The sequence below is a fragment of the Phalacrocorax carbo genome, chromosome Z (genome assembly GCF_963921805.1).
Source record: "Phalacrocorax carbo chromosome Z, bPhaCar2.1, whole genome shotgun sequence".
Taxonomy (NCBI): Eukaryota; Metazoa; Chordata; class Aves; order Suliformes; family Phalacrocoracidae; genus Phalacrocorax; species Phalacrocorax carbo.
In genome coordinates, this window is record NC_087548.1 from 37272823 (window position 1) to 37296117 (window position 23295).

The 23295-nt window shown below is 41.6% G+C and overlaps 1 protein-coding gene across 5 annotated transcripts in view; it reads left to right on the top strand.

Moving 5' to 3' along the window:
* Window positions 1-23295, top strand: part of DENND4C (DENN domain containing 4C) — a 390193-nt gene that overhangs the window by 298431 nt on the left and 68467 nt on the right. For 3 of the 5 annotated variants that reach the window (XM_064437872.1, XM_064437868.1, XM_064437870.1), the window contains exon 1: window positions 14668-14859. The exons of 1 other annotated variant lie outside the window; for it this stretch is intronic. The gene's annotated coding sequence lies outside the window, so the exon portion shown is untranslated. Of the gene's footprint in view, window positions 1-14667; window positions 14860-15439; window positions 15785-23295 lie in introns of those variants that run through there. One more of the 5 variants, XM_064437869.1, reaches the window with a different exon arrangement.

The following is a 23295-nucleotide window of genomic DNA, read 5'->3' on the forward strand; positions in this document are numbered from 1 at the left end:
CCAAATCCACTACTAAGCCATGTCCCTAAGCACCACATTTACAGAGCTTTTAAATACCTTCAGGGATGGTGGCTCAACTACTTCCCTAGGCAGCCTGTTCCAGTGCTTGACAACCCTTTAGGTAACGAAATTTTTCCTAATATCCACTCTAAAGCTCCCCTGGTGCAATTTAAGGCCATTTCATCTCATCCTATCACTTGTTACTTGGGAGAAGAGACAAACACCCACCTGGCTACAACCTTCTTTCAGGTAGTTGTAGAGAATGACAAGGTCTCCGCTCAGCCTCCCCTTTTCCAGGGAGAGTCTTCCCAGACTAAACAAACCCATTTCTCCCAGTGGCTCCTCAGAGGACGACTTCTCCAGATCCTTCACCAGCTTCGTTGCCCTTTTTTGGATGTGCTCCAGCACCTCAATGCCTTTCTTGTACTGAGGGGCCCAAAACTAAACACAGTATTCAAGGTGCGGCCTCACCAGTGCTGAGTACAGGGGCACAATTACTTCCCTGCTCCTGCTGGCCACACTATTTCTGATACAAGCCAGGATGCTGTTGGCCCTCTTGGCCACCTGGGCACACTGCTGGCTCATATTCAGGAGGTTGTCAGGTTTATATTAATTTAAGCTACTGTATTCACAAATTATTGGGAAGTCCATCCAAGACTAATGAAACAACCTAAACCAGAGAGTCAATTTTGCCTTTAAAATTCTAAAAGGAATGCTGTTGCAGACAGCACTGCTTAAAAATTCTTTTGCAGACAGAGTAAATAATACAAAATCCACATGGTTGCAGTGGTACCCTTTACATTTTTCTAAGAGCAGGTACATATTCCTGTCTTTCTTTAATTGTAATTCTAAGAGAATCTTTCATTGAAAATGCTTTCCTAGGTCTGTCCTGGTGTTATGCTCTGACACAGCTGGCATTAGGAGTAATTCTAGTACATTATCCTTTGGTTAAAATCTACAGAAGACACACAGCATAAAACCTATAACAATCACGAGTCTCATCAAAGTTTCATATGCAAGTAACAGTTTTGGAGTGCAATTCCACATACATCAGCATAAAAACTATCTGTACAAGAGTGAAACAATGGTTCAAGAAGAAATTATTCATAAGTAAGCATACCACATTGCATAAGACATATATGAAAACTCTAACTGTACTAGCACGACATCAGTGCTGCCCAGTTTACTACATAAATAATCACTGAAGGGAAAAGTGAATTCCCGTTACATTAATATTGACTTCGAAGTGCTGAGAAGCAAGATTAACTAATCATACTAATTCTAAAAAGCTTCTGTTGTCCTCTGGGTACCTATTTACTTGTTCTCTTCTAACAATCTTTGTTACTCCTACAAAATACTAAGGGACGGCCAACACTGGTCACATGCTACTGTGACACCCCATTCTTAGAGGGGAAGCAACATCAACCTAAACCACATGAGCTTCCTCCTGACTTTTGAAGACTTCTCAGACTACATTTCAGTGTGCCAAGGGGCAGGAAGAGACTCTTTTCTAGGGGGTAAGAGCCTCCAATGACTGAGACAACTATGCAGGAAAGTTTCACTTCAGGAGGAAACATTATCTGAATCACATTCCAAAACAACCAGTGGAGGTGGTAATTGTCATCTCAGTGAAAACAGTATTAGGCACTACTACAGCAACTGATGGTTTATGATTTCTGTCCCTCAAATACCACAGAGTAATAAATTGACAGAAATCTTTTTTTTTACCTAAAGCACAGTTCTCTCCTCAGTAAAATCAGATAGAGGATTTGTTTCTGTCCTTCAGGTGTCATCTAGCCAATTCAACAATTTTCATGGTTTACAGTTTACAGCTTTTTTTTAAACAGAAGACATGAATTAAACGTATTAAAAGAATGCTGGCTTTGTATGTCACACAGAGAAAGAAGCATGTGTCACAGCAGACAGGAAGGTTTAGACAATTAAACACAATTTTAAATACCTTCTAAAAAATTCCTGATTCTTCACAACAGGCTATAGTATAAAGGATGGTGGAAAGGAACAAGCCAAGAATTCTTCAAGTTATCTCCATGTAATATGAACAAAATAGAAACTGGAACAGCAGCTTTGTCTATGTGTAATAACCACAAACATATTCACAGAGTTTTGGAAGGAGTAGCTATAATTTGAAATATTTTCCCTTTATCCACAAAAATCACACTATTGGTAACACATTTAGAATGTGTTGTGCTTCTTCCCACATAGAAGAATAAATCTTTTAAACCATGAATTGTCCCCATCCTCCCCTGGCTCAGTACAGTTGTATATTCTGTGATCACAAACAAAACCAGGACGTTTGCATTCCAGATTAGAGCCTCCTATTGTAACTGTAGCTGTATGCAATAACACTCTGACTGCACAAAGCCAATGCAACACCAATGGGCCACAACATATTTAAATTCATTTGACGTGTCAAGACCTCCCAGATAATCAGTTTTAGTCTGTTTTCACAATCAACAAATCTATATCAGAAAGATTTGGGTAGGTAGATAAATATTAAAGTCCATGTGATAAGCAGGTTTATCTCAGCAGATATTTTAGTGCAGCAATCCAGACATACGAGGAATACATAAGATCTGATCCAGTAAATTGCCTAAACATTAGTTTAACTTAAATAATATAGGTAAACACATTGATTTAGGGTATTTCACTACTGTACAAACTTGCTTAAATCCTCTCTGCCCCGTGTTACGTTCCTTTTAGAAAACAGATGGTCATAAGGACTCATTAAGTATTAACACAAAGTATTAAAACACTGTGATACACATTTCATATTCTGTGGAAAATACAGCTTGACAAGATCCATAATTAGAGAAGCCTTCACTCTTACAATTTTACACCTGAACTCTTGAAAACATTTTCAGCTTTTTAGGTAATACAGAAACCAATTTCAGTGTGTGAAGTTTTCTGAGAGCAGCTTATATAGAAAGGCCACACTCTGTCAGGGAAAACTGAAAGCACATCAAAACCAAATAGAAGTGGGAATAAGAAGTGAAATTTACAGGATTTTTAGCTCCACCTAATGGTCAGAAAGGAAAATATTTTCCTGGCCACCTATTTGCTGTATGGTCCCTGTTTGAAGACATAACTGAAGAGGGTGCATCAAAGCAATGATATCATTATATCAAAATAACATTAAGAGTAGGACTTACAGCAACAATAACCAAGAAACACCAGCGACTTTACCTCATCATTCAACAGGTAATGGACATTCACTATCCTTGGAGCTATTATCAATGTTTACTCTGGCAGTTTCCAAAGAACAGGCCATGATGACTGTTACTCCATGTGTACATTAAATAATAGGAAAGATCCTTAGTGGGCATAGCACTTGAGGGAACTACACGAACTTACATTGGTGAAGATCTGGTCATTGTGTTCTGCTTTATTTGCTGAAGCTTTGTTCCAAAATGTACCAGTTATTTGTGTAACACACATTCTCTGGATAAAAACAAAGTCCTTCACGCATGCCACTCAAAGATCTATGTACTAATTCATTACATACTTGCAGGTGTTTTTTTTTCGCCAGGCATGAACTTGGAGAATAGATCATGAGGCCAAGTCAGTAACACACTGTGGATCTTTTTTTTAAATATGTCGATATGCACAAATTCTGTATTTACTCCAGTGCATGTAATGAAAAACATATTTCTTTTAAGTTTTGAGAAAAACATGGAAAGGTATCTAGGGTTGCATAAGATGGATTCTTATAGTAACTCACTCAATTTGAATATTCATGTGAACACTGCAATACGTAAACTAAAAAATATTCTCCTGAAGTGCCATAAATTACTAAGGAAGGTTTGAAATACTTTGTCCTTTTCAAAAAAATAATGCTGTTCTCATGTATACAATATCTGAATCTATATGCACTGTATCTTGACTAAGAGATATAAAGTACCTTCAATAGTGGTAGATCTGTACAGAAAACCTTTTACTATTATGGCAATTTTCATTTTGCAATGTGCCTCTGGCTCTAGGTACTAAGTCACCAAAAATGGGCAGATTTGGGCTTAGTTAAAAATTTTCTGTGAAGGACCTGAACACAGCTGAAATGTGGTCTGACTTGTTTAGTCATTTTTTCCAGAGACAGGTAATTCTGTCTCAGACTATATGCAAAAGCAGGTAACTTCTCCATGTTTCCCTACTAGGTAATTTGATAGGAGATGAACATATGTGACACAATTGAGATCACTCTTGCTTTGTTACCTAATATGAGAATAACAAAAACAACTAATAACATATCACAATATACTTTAAAAAGCATTTTATACTCTATTCTATTAAATAGGATACTGGCTTAATGTTCATTCTAGCTGCAGATACCATTATTTTATTTCCTTAGGAATTTATGTCCACTTTCTTTTTAAAAACAAAAAAAAAAAAAAAGAAGAGAAAACGAGGATTAGATAGACAAGAAATATGAGAAGGACCTAGACATATGCTAACAGAAATAGTTTTAATGAGATGGAAAAATATAGAAAATAATGTTTTAAAAATTCTTAGTTTGTTCAGAATTGAGAAGAAAGCTTGCTGTACCTAAGTCAAAGCTACTCCAACAAACTTGTTATTAGAATGTGTTGTTGTCATTAACATAATTTTAAAGACAGGCTGTTATGCAAAATTTTGTAGGTGTTTGAAAGAAAACCAGTATACCTATAATGGAAACACATGGAAGTACGGAATATACAATACCAGTTTCTCATTAAAGTACTTAGTGATTCAGATTCTAATTATACTAAAGCTCCTTCACGTCTTTTTTAACAGTATAAAGAACATTTCTATTTCCAGAGTTTTGCGAACAGGAAAACTGTATGAATTTTAATGTACAAATAAGTTGAGACTTCAAGCTACAGTACAGAGCTATTCTGAAATTGTTTAAGATTACTACACCTTTATTAAACTGTCCATAAACGCATGTAATATAAAACGCCAAATGAACAGCTTCTGCTGGTGTACAACAGTATCCAGTTATGAACCTATAAAACTCTTTATCAAATATTAATCACTCTATCATTTTAAATATACTCAAAATAACAAAAATTAATATAAAATTAATGGTTTATACCTTTCATGTTTTGGAAGTGCCAAAGAATACTAGAATTAAGCAAAGTTTGTGCTCTCATCATACATACATTAAAAAGAACACATAAATACCACTGTGCTGCAATAAGTACGTGAGAAGTTATATACCCACAGAATGCCCTACAGCATGTGACATCAGTCCATGCTCTCAGTTAAATCTAGTTACTCTAAGCCTGTCTTGCTTGGGCAACACATAAGCAGGGCTGACTACCTTATCAGGCAACTATTTCTGAAATAATTCTTATCAGCGTATTTCACCCAGTGCTAACCATACATTTATTCTTGCTATTACTAATTTTATTTGTAAAATAAGTTTTGCTTTTGGACAATTCAAGGAAAATCGGTTGTTTGTGTTTGGATTATCTCAGATTGAAATAAAGTCTTCACAGGGACCTGCAATGTTTCATGTAACAGTTAAATGAAGTCTGAAAACACTGTTTTAGCAGAGAATTATTTTTCTGTTTGAGCCCTAAGTTTTCTAGTTAGTCAATAGTAATATAAAAATACAACAATACTTTGCACTTTTTATGTGTTTTTATCCTGATATCTCACAATGTTACAGAAAACACTATTTATACAAAGTTATAGTTAGCATAGAGATTAAGGCATTTATACAAAATAGTTTAAAAGCCCAGGGAAAGAAGTAGAAATACAGTGGCTGTGTGTATTTCTTGTGCCTTTGTGACATGCTCTGCCTATCAGATTTTGCTATTTCTTGAAAAGATGTAAATGAACAGCATGCATCTGGAACATATCTGCACATTCCACTGCCAAACAGCACTGATTTGATCATATACCTAGGCTGTCTCTTAGTTATGTGATATGTAATAAAATCAGGAAAGAAGTGGAAAACTGGCAAAGATTCAGCAAAAAAGCACAATGAGCAGTTACTCTTCTGAAAAAAAGCAAGGAAAAATACATGGAGCAAGGAGAACACAAACTTCTAAGGTCATGACTGAAACCACCACCCACGGTAAACTGCAGAGAACTCTATTTGCTTCAGAAAGATAAAAGGCTGTGTCACTCCTAAGCCACTGACATAAACCTTGGGTAGGGAGATATCCTACCTCATTCCTCACTCATCTGATGCCAGAAATATGTTACAAGGTCATCCCCCAGCTTTTTCAAGCAGGAGAGACAAAACTTGAACAGAGACGCCTCTGGGAATGCTGCAGTCTTTTGTGTTCAAATGAAAACACCATTAGCTGAGAAAATAAACGGGCTGGGCAGCATTCATCTAGCTAACTGTTTAACTGTGGAGCCCTAAAAGAGAATAACTTCTGTGTTCTCCAAAGGATCAAATATTCTATTTCTATGTACAAACCAGCCTCTGCACCCAGCCTATTCTCACATCTGACTTCTCACCCTTTTCCCTGTAACACATTTAGTAAATTAAAAAGGAACTGTGAAAGGAATAAAAATCCAAACACATACACACCCTTTTGCTGTATTTACATATGCTCTGGAACATGGGATGAAACTCCATTATTGTCCCTGAGTGATCACCTTTCCCCTTGAGGGAAGGGTCTCAGGTAGGCGATTCAACGATTACAATCTTAAGAGTGGATTTAGCTTCTAAGTTCACTTACTCCAAAGAAGCCTGAACTGTCTGGATGAGCCAGCTCTACCTGCTGTCCCACATCTCCAACAGTACTTACCTCCTTCCACAGTAACTAGATCTGCTATGAGTATGCAATTGCTTTTCAGAGGTACTTTCTGAAGGACTCCTTAAGCTGACTGACTAGCTTGGGAAAGAAATGCTCTTGCTGATGCCTTTCTTTTGCTAGCAAAAGCATTTGTGAAGCTACAAGAAAACTAAACTGTGCTTTTTTTTCTTTTTTTTACTATGTTAGCTGCCTGTCTTTATTCACTCCGCAAGAACGTGGACTGTCTTGCCAGCATAAAAGTGGTAAGAAGAGAATTTAGAACTAGGCACTGGGATGTGATGGAGGCTTCCTCCCTTGGCTTGAAGCGTTTGTGGAATTACAACCTGAGTTAATGGGTCTCAGATTGCTTTAGACATCTGTCTCTGCAGACATACTAAATCTAGTCTTCATTAGTTTGTAGTGAAAGATCCTAGCGTAAGAACTGCTTAATAGGAAGCTTTCCTCCTCATATATATCCTCACAGGGTGGGATGGCTGAGGACACGTGGCTGTTACTGAGATTAGATAATGGGATAACAGGAAAGTAGTGGCTAGAGGAGGGGGAGAGTCAGAGGACCGGAAGTAGTGAGAAAGCTACAGTCAAGCAGCAGAGGCCTGTGGTTAACTCTCAGGGAGAAACCCCCACACTGTTAGTGATGAGTAACTGACGCCATGCAGCTCCCAGACACCTGGGTGCATACTTAAAGACCCTCACAATAGCTCTAATCCCCAGCCACCTCCCTGCTCCCTTCTCAGAAAGCATTTTGCACTTCCCTAGTGTAAGAATTGTTGCTCCTCTAATTCCTAAATGAAAAATTATAATGTTTATTTTTATTTGCCTCCATTTCCTTTTCTGTTTTGTTCCATTTTCTAGGAGCATACCCATTTCCAAAAGCATCTCTGAGACTTAAAAAGGAACATACTGTTAGTATTGACAAGCTTTCCACACCTACCTTTTATCTTTCTGTTAAGGACAAATTAATTTTGCTCAGTGTTATGCACTGCCAATCAGTCCTCACAGGACCAACAAAGGGGTAGTTGGGTAGCCTCTACTTTTTTAAATAAATGAGCTAAGTGTTGCAGTTAATCATAGATGTTGAAGCCAAGAAAAATCATTAGCTCATATTGCCTTCTTTAGACTACACAGGAGTAAACAATGCTTCTCAGAAAAACAGTGAAAAACTAAGTATCTACCATTATTCAGTGGGTTCTGTTGGTTATTGTTACATGGTAACGAACTATGTCTTATTTCACATTAGAATTTGTATTGCACTATATTCCAGCCATTATTTCTTGTTGCTTTTCTCTAAATTAAAACTCCTGTTTACTCTTTCTGAAGGTACTTATTTATTCTAATCAAGTCAATCCAGATCATTTGATAAACTAAGCAAGTTACAATCTTTTAGTGTCTCTGTAAAACAACCTCTCCAGGTATTTTCAATATGTTCAGCTGAAATCATAGCATCTCTAAACTAAACTGTATATGTATTTTCTTTAACACTGCTCTTTTCAGTACAAAATACTTATAGATATCTTGATAACGCAGTATTCCCCATGGACTGCTAATCATTTCTGCCCCAGACTATCAATATCTCCTCTTTTATATGAATCACTATGATATTCTCCTTACCTTGAATGTTATTTTATGTAAGTTACACACCAGAAACCAAATCAAGTTCACAGTCACTTTGCTGTCATTATTGTATTGCAAAAGTCTAAATGGAACAAAAATAGTAATCCATGATGACAAGTATTACAAAAACAGTGAAGATTTAAGATAGTGAGAATTTCAGGGTCTATGGTACTGAACTGGTTACAAGAAATGAGTTTTCTTGGAAAGGAAATTAAAAATTGGGTTATGTTACACAGCCAATAAGACCTAGATAAGTACCCACAGGTTCGACAGGCGAGGGACAGAGTGAGCCAGCATAAACTGACCCAAACTTTAAAACAAAATTTATGTTAAGAGATATTCCTGTCAGGATAGGATCAATTATCTCAGCAATTATAGGTAGATCAAAAGTCACATAAATCACAAACCCGAATGTACTTACAAAACAACTCTTTTGTGCGTTTTCGCTCCTGCACACTGGCTGGTCGGGTCTGACACGCAGCAGTATAGGGAACATTCAGCTGAGTAGAGGGAAGTGGCTATTGTTAACAGCAAACCCAGGAATCTTAAAAAAAAAAAACAAAACACAAAGCAAAAGCTAACAGCAAAGTCCAGACAACAGAGACTCCTAGCAGAAACAGACATTGGGAGAACTTTGTGCTTACTTAAAACCCCATTTTTTATGAGTTGCCAAAACTAAGAGGTACCATGCTCAATCCTTTTTTTTTTTGAGGAGTAACCTCTCTTTTTCAGCTGCTGAGAACTCATATAAGAATAGTCGAGGGAATCCTAAGTATTTTGAAAACAATTTTAAGACCCATTATCTTCTAAGCTGGAGACAGAGAGACTGTAACAGAAAGCTTTTAAAGGGAAAGGGAACATAGTGTTTCCAGAAAAGTAAACAGAGAAAGCCTTAGGAAGATATAGTTCAAAAAATCCTGCCATGTTTCATGCAGAGAAGATTGAGATAACCTGATTTTTAAATGAATAATTTCAAAGTATTCCTGAATTTAGGCCAGTATTTTAAGCAGCATATGTTAATTCACTAAAGAAGTCTGTATAAAAAAGGGATCCTTTGGCTCCCCTGCTGGTATTTATGAAGACCTTTCCAGCAAGAATTTAGGTTTTGATCTTGCAACACGGTGACAAAACATACAAGTCTGGATTGAAATTCTGACACTGACAGACAAAATGGTGATTTTCAGGTAGATGGGTTTGCTGAAATAAAGTTGTTAATTACAGCTACTTTTTTAATTAAAGTGAATCAGATACATGTTTTAAGCTGAAGCTATGTATAACAATGAGCATATGTTTATTCTGTCACTGATTAAATTATTAAAGCCAGAAAGAGCTTGTGAATCTTCAGTTTCCACTTCATATCATACAGTCTGAGAGAATAAACTGAAATCATAACCAGCTGTACAATAAGATGAAACACTTGGACTCAGAGCTTTCTATGTTACACAGCTATTCAAAAGTAAGGAATGATGAGGATCTTCCACATACTAGTGACAGTATTACTTCAATAATTTTTTAACAGATCGTGATTAGCAGAACTCCTTGAGCCAGCAGGTAACCATCCCTTTGTTCATTTTTATTATCTGCTTTCTGGACAAAATTGCTATTCCATATGTCAATTCCAAGAGTCAGAGAAGATGAAGTGGTCTCTGATGTCATGCCCATAATTCATATGACTGTAGAAGCAACTACAGGATTAAGGAATGAAATCTTCCAGCAGTTTTGAAGAAATTATCAAGTGCTCAGCCAGGGATCTGTAAAGGGACTATATTTTTATTCCCAAGGATCTGAGTAAGCTTATTACAAACTCAATCTGTATAAATCCTCACCTACACATGTCAGAGGCACCCAAAGTGAAGAAATTATTTGCTCCCATGAGGCTAAAGAATCAGGCCTTCCTGGAGCTGTAGATTTGACAATTGGTAACAAATTGAAGTCAAGACAATTCTTGAAATCTATCTGAACCCACCCTGAATAGGGTTGGTTTTTTTTTTGCTGCCAAGATTAAAATTAAACAGACCAATTTGCTATAATGTAAAATACTTAAGTTATAGGTTTTCAGTATCAGTCACAAACTACCTGGCACATGCATGCTACAGAGTATTATTTTTGAACACAAAAAAATGATGCTTAGATTATCTGTTCCTGTTAAAAGATAATAATTGCAGGTTGGATCAAGTAACTCATGATATTCCAGAAAAAACCCCTACTATTTTAGGTGGAAGGATGCCTCTGGGCCAGAAAGGTACAAAAAGACATAGCTGCCTTTCTCTTGGCCTTGTTCTATTCCTTGGGTAGGTGGAATTTAATGATGGCAGGAGCAATGTATGACTCGCTACTACCAAAAGGATGGTCACTCACTGTCTGTGACAGTTGTGGTGCTCAGTGACTTTTTGGGGTATTTTATTCAACTTACAAATTCAGAAAAAAATGAATCAATTAAAACATCCCTTGAGTTTCCCACCGGGTAAGTGAATTAAATGGGATTAGTGGAACATCTGGTGATTGTCAGAGCTGCCATGAAGCAATAGAAATGTTCAGTGAGAAAGGAAGACACAGTCTTTATTTATGAGGGAAAAGAGGGCCCTGCAAGACTGGACAACCCAACTCAACAGCACTCTGATCAGCAAGCAAAAAGAGGCTCTTCAGGTCTGTAGGGTCAGACCCCATGGCACTCAAATCATGGGAAAGTGCCCCTGCAAAAGCACAGCGCCAGGTGCCATGGTACTTTGCTCAAGAGAAAGGGGCCCCACAAAAGCAGAAGGCCAAGACCCATGGCACTGAGCTCTGAGGAGATGGCCACCCTGAGAGTACATGTTCAGCCCCAGGATAGTCAAAGCAGGGCAACAAGGCTGTGCAAGATCAGAGTGAGAAAGCCCCATGGTGCTCTGCTACACACAATGAAAGGAAACAGTGGGAACAGCCCCAGGAAAAGGTGAAGAAAGCAGCAGGGGTAGGGATAGCCATGCCACCTGTGAGTAACACCAATACTTTTTCCTGTAGTTTTCAGGCCTTCATTTTCTTTTACTGCCTGATAATTAGACTTAAGAGGACCAGGAGCCCTTGAGAGCCAGTGCATGTCCCAGCTGCTGACACAGTCCTGGTTTCACCAACACCTGGGCCTTTATTCTAGTCTTGCCAGCGGGGTGGCCTCTTCTTGGCTGGAGAAGAGGCTTCAGGGCTACCTGCCCTCCTCTTCAGGCATCGCCGTGGCTCCCCAGGGGAGCGTTCAGTGCCCCGGCTGACAGGAGATGGACCTGCCGCGCCCTCCTCGGGCTCCTCTTGCTCCCTGGCAATAGGAATGGGGGCAGAGAGATGGCTGCCAGGATTCTCATTATGGGCAGCTGCTGCAGTTCTGGGGAGGTTGAAATCATTGGTTCCTTCAGGGCTGATGGGGGCAGCCAGGCCAGGTGTGGAAGACCCTTCTTGGGAGGCAGTAGAGCTAGTGGAAGCCATGGGGCTTCTGTCCTGCCCCCCGGCAGCCTGGGCGACCTCCAGGACCAGCAAACGGCGGGCCTCCCCACTGCACTGCTGCACAGCAACATCAATAAGCTGGTGCACAAATGTCGCCGTGTGTGTTTGGAGGGAGGACTGCAGCAGCTGGACCAGTAGATCTTCATCCAGCCCAAAGAGAATCAGGAGAGACACGATGAGGCCCTCCACTGTGGCTGTCCGTGAATGCTGGTTCTCAAAGATCAGTCCCAGCTCCTGATGCATCCAAGTCAGAATAGGCTGGAGGAGACCTGGGTGGTTCCCAAAAAGGTATGCCCAGGTACTGGGCTGGAGGTCACCCTCAGGAGGGCTGGGCAGCAGCCCTGTAGGCTGTGATGGTGCTGCTGCAGGGCGATGGAGGCTTTGGGTAGCTGGACCGTCAGGAACTCCTCCTGCCTGGCATCTGACTGCTGATGGTTCTGCAGGTGGTGTGATGACATCCTCATCAAAGTTGTCATCTGCCTGCACCCAGTGCATTATGGAGAGGATAATGCTCTTGCAGAGGGGGCACTCTGGCTTCGTCTCAGCCCACTGCAGGATGCACAGATAGCAGAATTGGTGGAGGCATGGTGTCACATAGCTGGTGTCCTCCCATCTGTCCAAGCATATTGGACAGCGGTTTTCCAGCTCCATGGCTGTGTTCTCCACATGCTGCAGTGGGCTTGGGGGATCTTGAGATGTTGAGCCATTATCTGCAGCAGCAGGTGTTGCACTAGAAAAAGAAGAGAGCCCACAGTCATTGACCAGCCCAGGGAAGGGTGCAAGAAATGCCCAGGTCCTTCATGAAGGAAGCCCTCCCAGCTTCCCATGGTGAGGTATCCCTGCACAGCTCACCTCTGCTGCTGCAAGCATACCTCCCGGGTGCCCCGGCTGCCTGAACCTGGTAGGGCCAGGAAAAAATCCTTCGATGGCTCTGGGGTTTGGCACTAAGACCTGTCCAACAAAGCCCCAAGCATGATGCCAGCACCAAAGGCTTCACTCAAGACTCCAAACCTCACAAGCTTGCTCAGCTGGAGTGCAGGTACAAGCTGGCTGGGTGAGACTTAGCATGCAGATATAAGCACCGAGGGACCTGTGGTCAGTCTGTTGGTCAGTGAACATCATAGTCATTACAGCTCATCCCTTGGTGACATCAGAGCCCATCACTCAGGGATGTCACTGTCCATTGCTTGGGGACATCACATGGGCCATCCTCATCTACAGCAGTCCCCCAGCAGCACTGGGGCCCCAGCACATGTGTATGGGGTTACTGTAATACCACTGCCCACTCCATCCCCCCCATCTTTTGCCTTGTGCTTGGCCTCATGCCAGCCACTGAGGCCTCAACCATGTCTTTCCTGGGCCCCATCAGGTTGCTCTGACCATGGCAGATGTCTCTAGGCACATATGGCACAGGGGGTTCATGGGATAACAGTTCATGCCTCCCTTGGAGGCTGCAGGACAAGTCCCACAGGCTCTGCCCATGCCCAGCACTGCTAGCCAGCCCTTTGGGCTCCCCTGCTTCCTCCTCCAGGGCAAAGAACACTTGGCTCGCTGTTATGAATTTTCACCTATCCTTCTCCCCTGGCCAGAGGGCACAAGGGTGATCCCCCTCTCAACACATATCAGGCCTTATCCAGGCACTATGCCCCATTTGGGGTCCTAGACAGGAAGGAGGTCAAAAAACCAGAGGGGCTCAGGGGAGGCAAGAAGGGTCTTTGGGGCCAGTTCACCATGGAGCAGAGAAGCCATTAGGGTACCTCACAACATGCCCTGGTGCCTGTGGGGAAGGCATCAAGGGGACAGGGTCAGGCTCTTCCGAGCACCACCTGGTGGGAGGGTGAGACAGTGACATGTGAAACTAGATATAAGGAATCAAAACCAAAATCCCTGTGACAATCATTAAGCACTGGAGTGGGTTGCCCAGAAAGGAGGCGAGATCTCTGAGCCTGGATGTTTTCAAGATCTGAGTGGCCACAACCCAGAGCACAATGATAACAAGCCTGTGAAGGGATGCTCACTTAAGTCCTGGAAGAGAAAGCATTGCCAGCAGGAAATGTAGCAAAGGTTTCCAAAGGAGCACATATAAGCTTCTATAAGCTGCAATGTCAGAAGACCACTTCTCTTTCCTTCCTGGGGCATGCTTCTAGTGTTTCCAGCCTCCCCAGTCTCAAAACCTGTGGTAGATGGTTAGGAGGGGTCCTGCTGTAACACCTGCTAGCTCCTTCAGTACTCTGGGATGAATGCCATCAGGCCCTGCGGAGTTAGAGACATTCAGCTGACACAACTGCTCCCTTACAACTTCAATGACATGCACTCCCAGGCTCTCCAGGGACAAGGCATGCCCCTCTGAACCTGTCTATAATGCTACAGCTTCCCATCTTACAGAAAATGCACCAAGCACTACTCAGGTACCGAGCATCCCCTGCTAAGTGAGCAGCCTTGTCTGGGCAGACAGCTGACAGACCTGCCGAGGTCCCTTTCTGAGGTTTCCGCTCCCCCCCCCCCCCAGGAACAGACCAACACCTCACAGAAGCCCCAGCACCACAGGCCAGCGCCCGCCGCGGACAGCACCCTGCAGACCCTTAACCCCCGCCGCCGCCTGCCTAGCGGGCCTCCCAGTGCAGCCTCCCCTCCCCCCCCCCTCCGCCTCCCCGCCGCTGGGCCTAGGCGGGCACGCTGGCGCCTGGGCCGCAGGCCGACGCGGCCGCGCCCACCCGGACGCAGCCCGACGGCCGCCTGCGCCCCCTGGCCGCTGCAGCGACTGCGGTCCCAGACCCGGCCGCCGCCACCGCCTCCTTTCGGGGCGGGCCCTGGACCCGCCTGTAGGCGTTTGCAGGGGAGAAAGTAACATGGTGGCCGCTTCCTCCCTAGACAGGAGCGGCGGGGGGTCCGGCGGCTCCTGAGGAGGCGTCTGGCGCGAGGAGAAGCTCCGGGCCGGGAGCGCCGCGACCCTCGGGGCGGGCAAGGGGCGTCCGGTGGCGACTGTCGACGGGCGAGCCGGCGACAGGTAAGCGGCCGCGGGAGGAAGGGGGCCTGACAGGCGGGAAGCGGGCGCTGGACCCAGCCACCCACCACCCGCTCCACGGGGTGCGGCAGGACGCCGGCACTCCGGCGGGGGGACCCGCGCTCCCCCGGCCCTTCCATCTCTTCCACCTCCGGAGGGAGCTTCTCTCGTGCGGCTGGAGAGGGAAGGAGCTCAGGGTGGTTCCCCTCGCGCCAAGTCGCTCCCTGGGAAGGGCTTCTTTTTCTCCTTTTTCCTTCCTTCCCTCCCTCCCTGCGCGGTCCCGGCAGAGCTTCCGCGCTGGGGCTAGCGCTTACCCGCGCCGCGGCGGGGCAGAGGCGCTTTCTGGGTTTTTACATTTTAATTATTATCATGACTATTGTTAAATTCCCCGCTGCCCTCCGCCGCGGCCGTCCCTTGGAGAGCGCTCGGCTCTCCGGGCGGCACTCGGCCTGACGGGGTGGGGGGGAGGGTGCGGCCGGCACAGGTGGCAGGCGCTGCAGGTGAGTCCCCGGGCAGCTCCCTCCCTTTTTTTTTTTCTCTCTCCATTTTTCTCTACCTTTCCATGCTCCGGCTCCTCCCCTAGGCTCCTGCGTCAGCGGATTTAACCCTTGCGAGGTATGGAGGCGAGGCGAGGTCCCGGGCCGTGCTCGGGCGGCAGTGAAGCTCCCGGTTGCCTGGTGCGTCCTGCCTGCAGCGAAGTGTTCAGACTTCTGGGCGGCGGCCTTCTCCGGTCGGAGCTGAAACGGAGATCCTGAACACCGGTGTGGTGCCTGTTAGAGGGATGCTTGAAATACAGGGGTCGTCGCGCCCCGCCCCGCCCCGCCCCGCCCCACCGCGCCCCGCCGCGCGGTGATAAAGGCACCTTTACTAATAGGCATGCTGTGGTTTGGAAGCTGAATGTATCATTAAGATGTTATAAAACTTAGAGGTTAGTTCTGCATATTTTGTTTTTTTTAAAAAAAGAGTTCAGTAAAAAACAGAAATGTAAATTTTGGCTTGCCTATTTGATTTCTGTTTTCCATGTTAAAGTGGTTACTGGCACACACAGACAGATAGTACTGGTAAAATCTCAAAAATTGGATTTTTTTTAAAAAAAGTTTATAAATGAAGATGGGTACGTTTTTAAGTACTTACAGATAAGTTTAATGTTACATTTGGCTGATGCTTCTTAGGTTAAGGTTGGGCTCTCTATAGGACAAAGTAAATGTAATGAGATTTTCTTGGACCATGTCTTACGTGTTTGTTTTCTTGTTTAAAGAGTGCAAGGGGAGTTTCTTTCCCATCAGCATTTGTATTTTGTTGAATGAGAACCATCTAACTCAAGCAGAGTTGGGATATCCAAATGGTGATATGGATAACATCCTTCTGACTCAAAATACATTAATTCTAATTTGGAGTACCAGTGCTACATATTGTTGAAATGCAGTGCTTGAAATGGTATATTTTAAGCTTGGTTCTTTCTTAGGTCTGCCTTTGGCCAGTGGAGAAGTGAGTTTGAAATTCAACCGCAATATGCTTTAAGGGCAATTGAGTTCCAGTGTTGGCCTTGATGCATGTGTCTGGGTTTGCTTAAAAATAAGAAAAAAGTCTTGGTAGGATGAGGTAGGAAAGGTATATTGCCAGAGTTGTAAGAAGAAGGTAAGGTAGTCTTTTGACTGTCATGTAAGATCAGATGTCTTATTTGTTAAGCTTTCAGATAAATTTCAATAGAAGCCATAGGCATAGAGTAGTATGTGTAAAGATTAGTGTGTTTGGTGGTCTTCTTACTGGTTTCATGTAGCAGTGTCTCCTTTTCTGACTGACTTGGCCTTCTGACTGAAATAGCAACAAAAAGCACCTGTAAACTCTAAGTCTGGCATCTTTTTGTTTAAAGGTAGCTTGCAGTATAGAAATCTATCTGGTAGAACTTGTTTTTTCCTGTGCTTGCTGTTTTTCCCAAGGCATGGATTACCCTCCTTCAGCATGCAGCTTTCTTGAATAATATTCAAGATCCTGCAGATCTTAGTGTAGGTGACCTCTAAAATAGTTTGTGGGGATCACAGTCATAGTTATTAAATTGCTTCCCATGTGACTTGCCAGATAGTTGTCCATTATTGCTTATTCAAATCTGTAAAATGAAAATCAGTTTGCTGCACTGTGCATCGTGGGAACTGCTTTTTTCTTATAGTGCTTCAGACTGTAAACTGAAGTCTTTGGATTTTTTTTTTTGTGTACTTTTGAGCTTCTGTCTTGCTACAAAAATCATTGGTCTCTCAAAATTGGTGCACTTGGTTATGCAGAAATGCAATGCTGCTTTTTTCATGTAGGATAAAGTAGTAGTGTTGTTGGAGATATTCCACACCCATGATGGTAATGAGAGTGCTTGCTTTCTGCAAATTTGTGGAGATCAAGGCTCACAGCTCTGACCTCTGTGCAAATGGTTGTTAGAAGCAAAGTGAGTTAGTTCAAGACTGTTTCTGGACTACAGCATATGTTCTGGTGCAGTGTGACTGTTTCATGTTCAGTTATTCCTGTGACTGCATCTGTCACAAAATGTGTGCATACAGACTTACTTATTCTAAAGTTTCAAGAATACAGTTACACTGTGCTATGCATTCCAAGCTGGAATAGAGCAGAAAGTTTTGTCTTGGTTAATATCTCACTCTAGTCCTTTGTTTCTGCTTACAGGCTCTTCAAGGGTATAAATGTGGTCCTGATGCTTACTGTTTGCTTTGGTAGACAGAAGACTTGAAAGCAGTTTTCAGAATTGCAAAGATTAGAATGGTGTTCTCTGTTTATGCATGTGGTTCTTCGTGTTCACTTTTTTTTTTAAGAGCAGCAAACTCAAAGTTGTTGATAGGCTCAGTAAAAACATACCCATGATTTCTTGCCTGAATATTGACTTGTATGTCATTAAAAATTCTATTTGCTTTGTTTCAGTTAAATGCAGTGAGCCAGTTTTGCCTTATTCTGCTTTCATCTTCACATTTTGTGACACTTCAGTTACCTTCCTATATTCTCAGAAACCTCTCTAAAGAGACTTGATGCTTTTCAAGCATCAGCCAAAAGCCTGTGTTTTTCTGTCTAGAAGATGTTAAAAATAGTGTAAATGAGGGATTGACATGCAAATTAAGTTGTTCCGTTCTGGCAGCAAAAGCTGAGTTTACAGTGACAAGTCTAGAAAGTAGTAGAAGCTTTCTTCCTCTTGAAATGAAAGCGTTTTCCAATTGTGAACTAATTGTAACTCTACTACAACACTTAGCCATTTTTTACCAGAGAAGCAAAGAACCCCATGTTTTTGCTTTCTCTTGGAACCTACACATTTCAGTGATAGCTTTTGCCTTGATAATTAATTACAGCCTTTGATCAGTAATGCTTAAACTGAAGTCTAGCCACAGATTCATTCTTCAGTGCTCCTCTTCCCCTTTGCAAGTCTTTTATGTGAGGCATTGTGTGAGTCCTGAAAGCAAGACTTTTTTTTTTTAACTTTTTTTTTTCCCGTTTCCTTCCCCTGTTGGGCAACCCAGTGCTGCTATTCCTGGTGTCACATAACATGGCTCCAGCCTTCTTTGTTATTCTCTTGGGGAAGAAACTGTACTCTCACCCAGATAAGAAACCTGACATAGGTAGAAGTCTTGCGAGTTAAGATATCCTCCAGCCATGGCTATATAATGTGTGAACTATATCTTTCTGCTTTAAGACGGGATAAAAGTGTGGTTGAAGCTGGGAGGGAGAGAACCACAACTAGAGAGCAGCGACCTATGAGCAGCATATGAAGAAAAAGGGGATCAAGCACTTAATTAGTGTTTCAGGAAAAGCAAGAAATCAAGGCATCTATAGCTGTATAGTTAACCCCTGAAACTTCTACAGGATATCCATGTCGGTCTAAGAGAAAGTTATTGAGAGGAAAAATAAAGTAAGCCATGGAGTCACAGCAACAGGTTATTTAGTCGGTTACTCTAATCATCGAATGGGGCTGTTGCAAAATACGAAAACCGGTGTGGCCAGTTCTCAATCGTTGATCAGCCAGCCATCCTCGGAAGTAACAGCAGCAGCTTGACTAGACTGGGGAGTCATTTGTACCTATGCCTTCATTGTTTTCTTGACACTTGAGTTCTCCCAGTAACATTTTAAGTGATGAATGACCTTAATGAGAATATGAACTGCTGGGTATCTAGATGTAAGTGTCAGAAAATTGTTGTGTTTGAAGGTTGTTTGTTTTTTTCTTGGAAGGCATAGACAATATCTCCTGCAGGTGTCCTTAAGACAAATCATAAAATATAAGCTGTGTGTTTGACAGAGGAAATACTTTCAAGGTTGTGGGTGGCCTGAGAAGTGTTTAAGGTATGTAAAACCTATGTGTCTTGTAGCTGTTAAGCTTCTGATACCACTAAAGATGTGGCTGAAGAGGGATATTGACAGAAGTTAATTTTAGCCTAGAGAGTCCCACTTTTCTCAGCTCCCTTTGCCCCCTGTTATCGACGACTTTTTAGGGGGTCATTCCCAATGAAAGCCTGACTTCAGGTGCCCTCAGTTGTCATTTGAAGCTTCTCTTCCACATCCTGTAGAAGGAGTCTAGGAAAGCTAACCATGTGAGGTTACGTTTAGTTTTCTGAACAGGTCCCACAAGCATCTACAAATAAAATTTGGATTTGGCAGAAGGAGAAAGAGGACAAGTCATTTTCCTGTAAGCTTTTAGACACATCACAGCGGTTCATGACTTTATGTGGTTTGTTAATGAATGGGTGCAGTGTGCCTCTTATTGGTCACATTCAGGTTTGTTTTCAGTTCTGAATACTAAAGGGTAAGCAGAATATAAAAGAGAACTTCTGATCTGCATCAACATGTTGCTGTTTTCTCAAAGTTGTTATGAAACCAGAAAAAGCAAGTCTACATGTCTCTTGTACAATGTTTACTTGACTCGAAGTGAATTCTTGTAGTTAGAATCATCACTAAAAGACCTGAATTTCTTCTGACCTTAGATTCTTGCATAATGTTGGGGATGTATCCTTACTTAGCTTTTTCTATTTTTATTTTTTATTTCAGTTATGCCTTAGGCTTTAAGTGGTAATTCTCCCTGTATAAGACTGATTATGTTTTGTTACATGGATAAAGTATAAACATATTAACTAGAGTTTTCCAATACTAAAAAGCTATGTAGGCAAACTTGAAGTTGTACTGGTATAAGAAAATCACAAGTCATAAACAGAACAGACTTTACAAATGAAAAATTGGTTTTGCTGGTGGTGGTGTACATACATACAGGCTTACACCAGAATAGCTGCATATTTCTGAAGAGCAGAAGTCTTTTATGCACTCCTGGCTATGCTGGTACAGTTCTTCTAGGAATAAACCAAACCTACATTATGCATAATAAAAGGAGTATGTTGTTCAGGATTGGGTAGACCAAGTATAAAGTTTACCTTTGAGAAAAGGCACAGTATGTGATCCATGCTTTTCTAAAACAGCAGTGTAATTTCAAACTCTGATGTATATACTTTGTTGCATTTCTACTTTGAACTTTTTTTGTAAGCATCTTAGTGTAAGATAATTACATGTGAAAGCCTTAAGTTCCTTTGGGTTTAGGTGACTCAATCACTGTGAATGTAATGACTAATGTGACACTTCAGTTTATTTTGAAGAAAACAGAAAAATCATGCACAAAGACATTAATAGGTTTTTTTCTTTCTTCTGTGAGATACAGATGTACAGTGCATGCACTGTTAATCTCAAAACCTCTCCTTCTTAGTCTCTTTGATCTAACTGATTCTGCTAGGAAAAAAATTCTTATTAAATAAGTCACTCCTCTGAGAGTGATTAACATTTTAGACTGTTTTACTAGCTATATTAATAGCCAGATGTTGCACAAATCTGAGAAGGGAAACTGCTTTGAGCCTCAAGTGCCTAATTGTTTCCTGTCTGTTTTTAAAAATCTCATCCTTAATGGGTATGCTTGCTGGATTGAACATTTAAGTTGAAATACTTTGCGTTTAAGTTATCCAGGTTGGTAACTGCAAAATTATCTTATATCACTCCATTTGTATCCCTACTCTTTTTGTCTGTATTGCTGCTGTCCTACCTAGGCCTGTTAAAAAATGACAGGGAAAAAAAAGTGTAAAACTTTAGAACTGTGCTGTAGAGGGCTGTATGATGCCCTTTCTTTTGAGTAGGGACTGAAATGGTGGCTGACCTGTCAGGTAGGTACTCTGACTATGTAGCTATTGTCCCATCTGCACCTGCCCATATGCCTAATACTGGCGTATTACCAGCCAGTAATATATTAAAGTGTACAGTGGAGCAGCATCAGTGGAGGAGAATGAGGATGTTCTGCTACCACTATACTTGGGAGCACATTGTGAGGGCTGGATACTTTTTTTTTTTTTTTCAGAGGCAGAGGTTGTGAATTCCACTTCATCCTGTGCAGAGAAATGAACGTAGGGGTCTCAAACATTTTGTGCATGCCACAGCAGCTGAGCATTGGGTAGAGTGACGGGACTGTGCTGTTGTGTAAGTTGTGCAGGAGAAAATCTTGGGAAAGGATGTCTGTTTGAATTTCTAAACAATTTGGAAAAAGCTGTGATCAGTCCTCTTAAGTAAATTGAATTAGTCAATTCCTAGGTGGTTAAACTGGAAATAGGAATGCTAACAATTGTGAATTATGTTCACAATAGTCATAGCCTGCTTTAGGAAACCAGATTTTTAATTTCTAAAGTATTACTGTATCAATAAAAACATTATGTATCAAAACAATACATAAAAACGCATATGAAGAGTATTTTAAATAGGAGGACAAGTACATGTGTTAAGTTACGACAGAAATGGATGTTGCAAATAATAATCGGTAATAAAAATAACATAAAGGGCACAAACAGTAAATCAACATTGCTTTTTGCATTACTTTCTCTTTGCCCAAGAGAGAATACATCTTAATACTTAAATTTGCTTTCAGAATCCTACCATAGTTAAGTTTTAGGCTCTCTGAAGGGATATTTCTCCAGATTTTTAGTCAAGGATGTTGGAGGCTGCGAGTAATGTTGGCTGAAATGTTTTAAAATTACATTTATGCTTTCACAGATGCACAGTCTACTTGATGACTTTTATTTGTGAATGCTTTTCCATTTCTGTACTTTTAATATTAAGATAGCTTTACTATTCTTTAGGTGGCTTTGGTCCGTTTTGTTCTAGCTTTTGCAGTTGTGACTGGACTGGAGTGTGGTTGCATGGGTCCTCCTGATATTCTTTAAAATAAATTAGAAGAGACATGTTGACAGTTACTGCACTTTCTTAGGTTGCTGTGATCCGTTTATCTATTAGCCTTTATCTAGAAATGAGAAGAGTAGCTTAGATACTAAGGAAAGAGGTTGTCTTTAGAAAGTTTTGCGAAAATATTTGACAATACAGAAAACAAAAGTTGGGGGCATAAGTTTTCAGAAACCATAGAAACCATACTCCTGCCTATGTTTTTTACATGTGATTTATGATTGTAATAACTCCATTGCAAGGTGACCTGCAAAGTGAGTAATGTAGAGGGGTTACTCAGAGGCCCAGCCTACACTTTTTCTGCAGATGTGCTAATCCAAACCCTCGCTGCAAAAATGTGCTGCAGATCAAGATTGTGGTATGTCTCTGCAGCATAGAGAGCAAAAAGACAGTTCCTTCTGTAAGATTCTCACTGCTGCAGTGTAAGACTAAAAGCATGAATATTTTAACTGTTGTCAGGCATGTGGTTTGGACTTTTATAAGCCATCTTGGCAAAAGATCGTTTCTTAATGAGGAGTTGGCAAGAGGATTAAAAGGCAGACTTCTGAAGTGTTAATAAGCTCCTGCCAAGCTTGGAAAGCAGCCGAGAAAGAATGAAAATGCTGACATGAAACCAAGTGATTTGAGGCTGTGTCATAGGCCAACCAGAAACAGGAGTCATCCTCTTTATAGTCAGGAAAGGTGTTCAGTGAGGTGGGTATAGGCTGTGAGGCTCTGAATGTCAATGATGTAGTCTGTGTTTGATGTCATAAAGCTCTCAATGGAGAGGCATATAGAGAAGAATGACATCTTCCTGTAGCATTTTTTTTTCCCAAAAGATAAAAATGAGGAAAACCATGTTCCTCAAAACTAGCGAATGGCTTTTCCACTCTGAATTATTGGAGCCCTTAGGAGGCAATTTCAAGCAGCATATGGCTGATTGTATTGTAGGCAACTAACAGAAAAGAAATCAAAGCATGATTCTGTGATCTAGAAAATCTCTGCAACTGGAGATTCTGGCAAAATAATTTCAATGGTGATTCCTAATTATGTCAATGCTTAGTAGAGAGAGCAAGAAGAAAGAATATCTCAAACTCTTACAGCTTACTTTGAGTAATCTCTCAGGTAGATTTGAAACAGAACATCTTCTCTCCTTTGACCTCTCAAAACCAAAACATAGTCTAGCCTCACCCCAAACAAAAAAGGGCACCAAAAAAACTA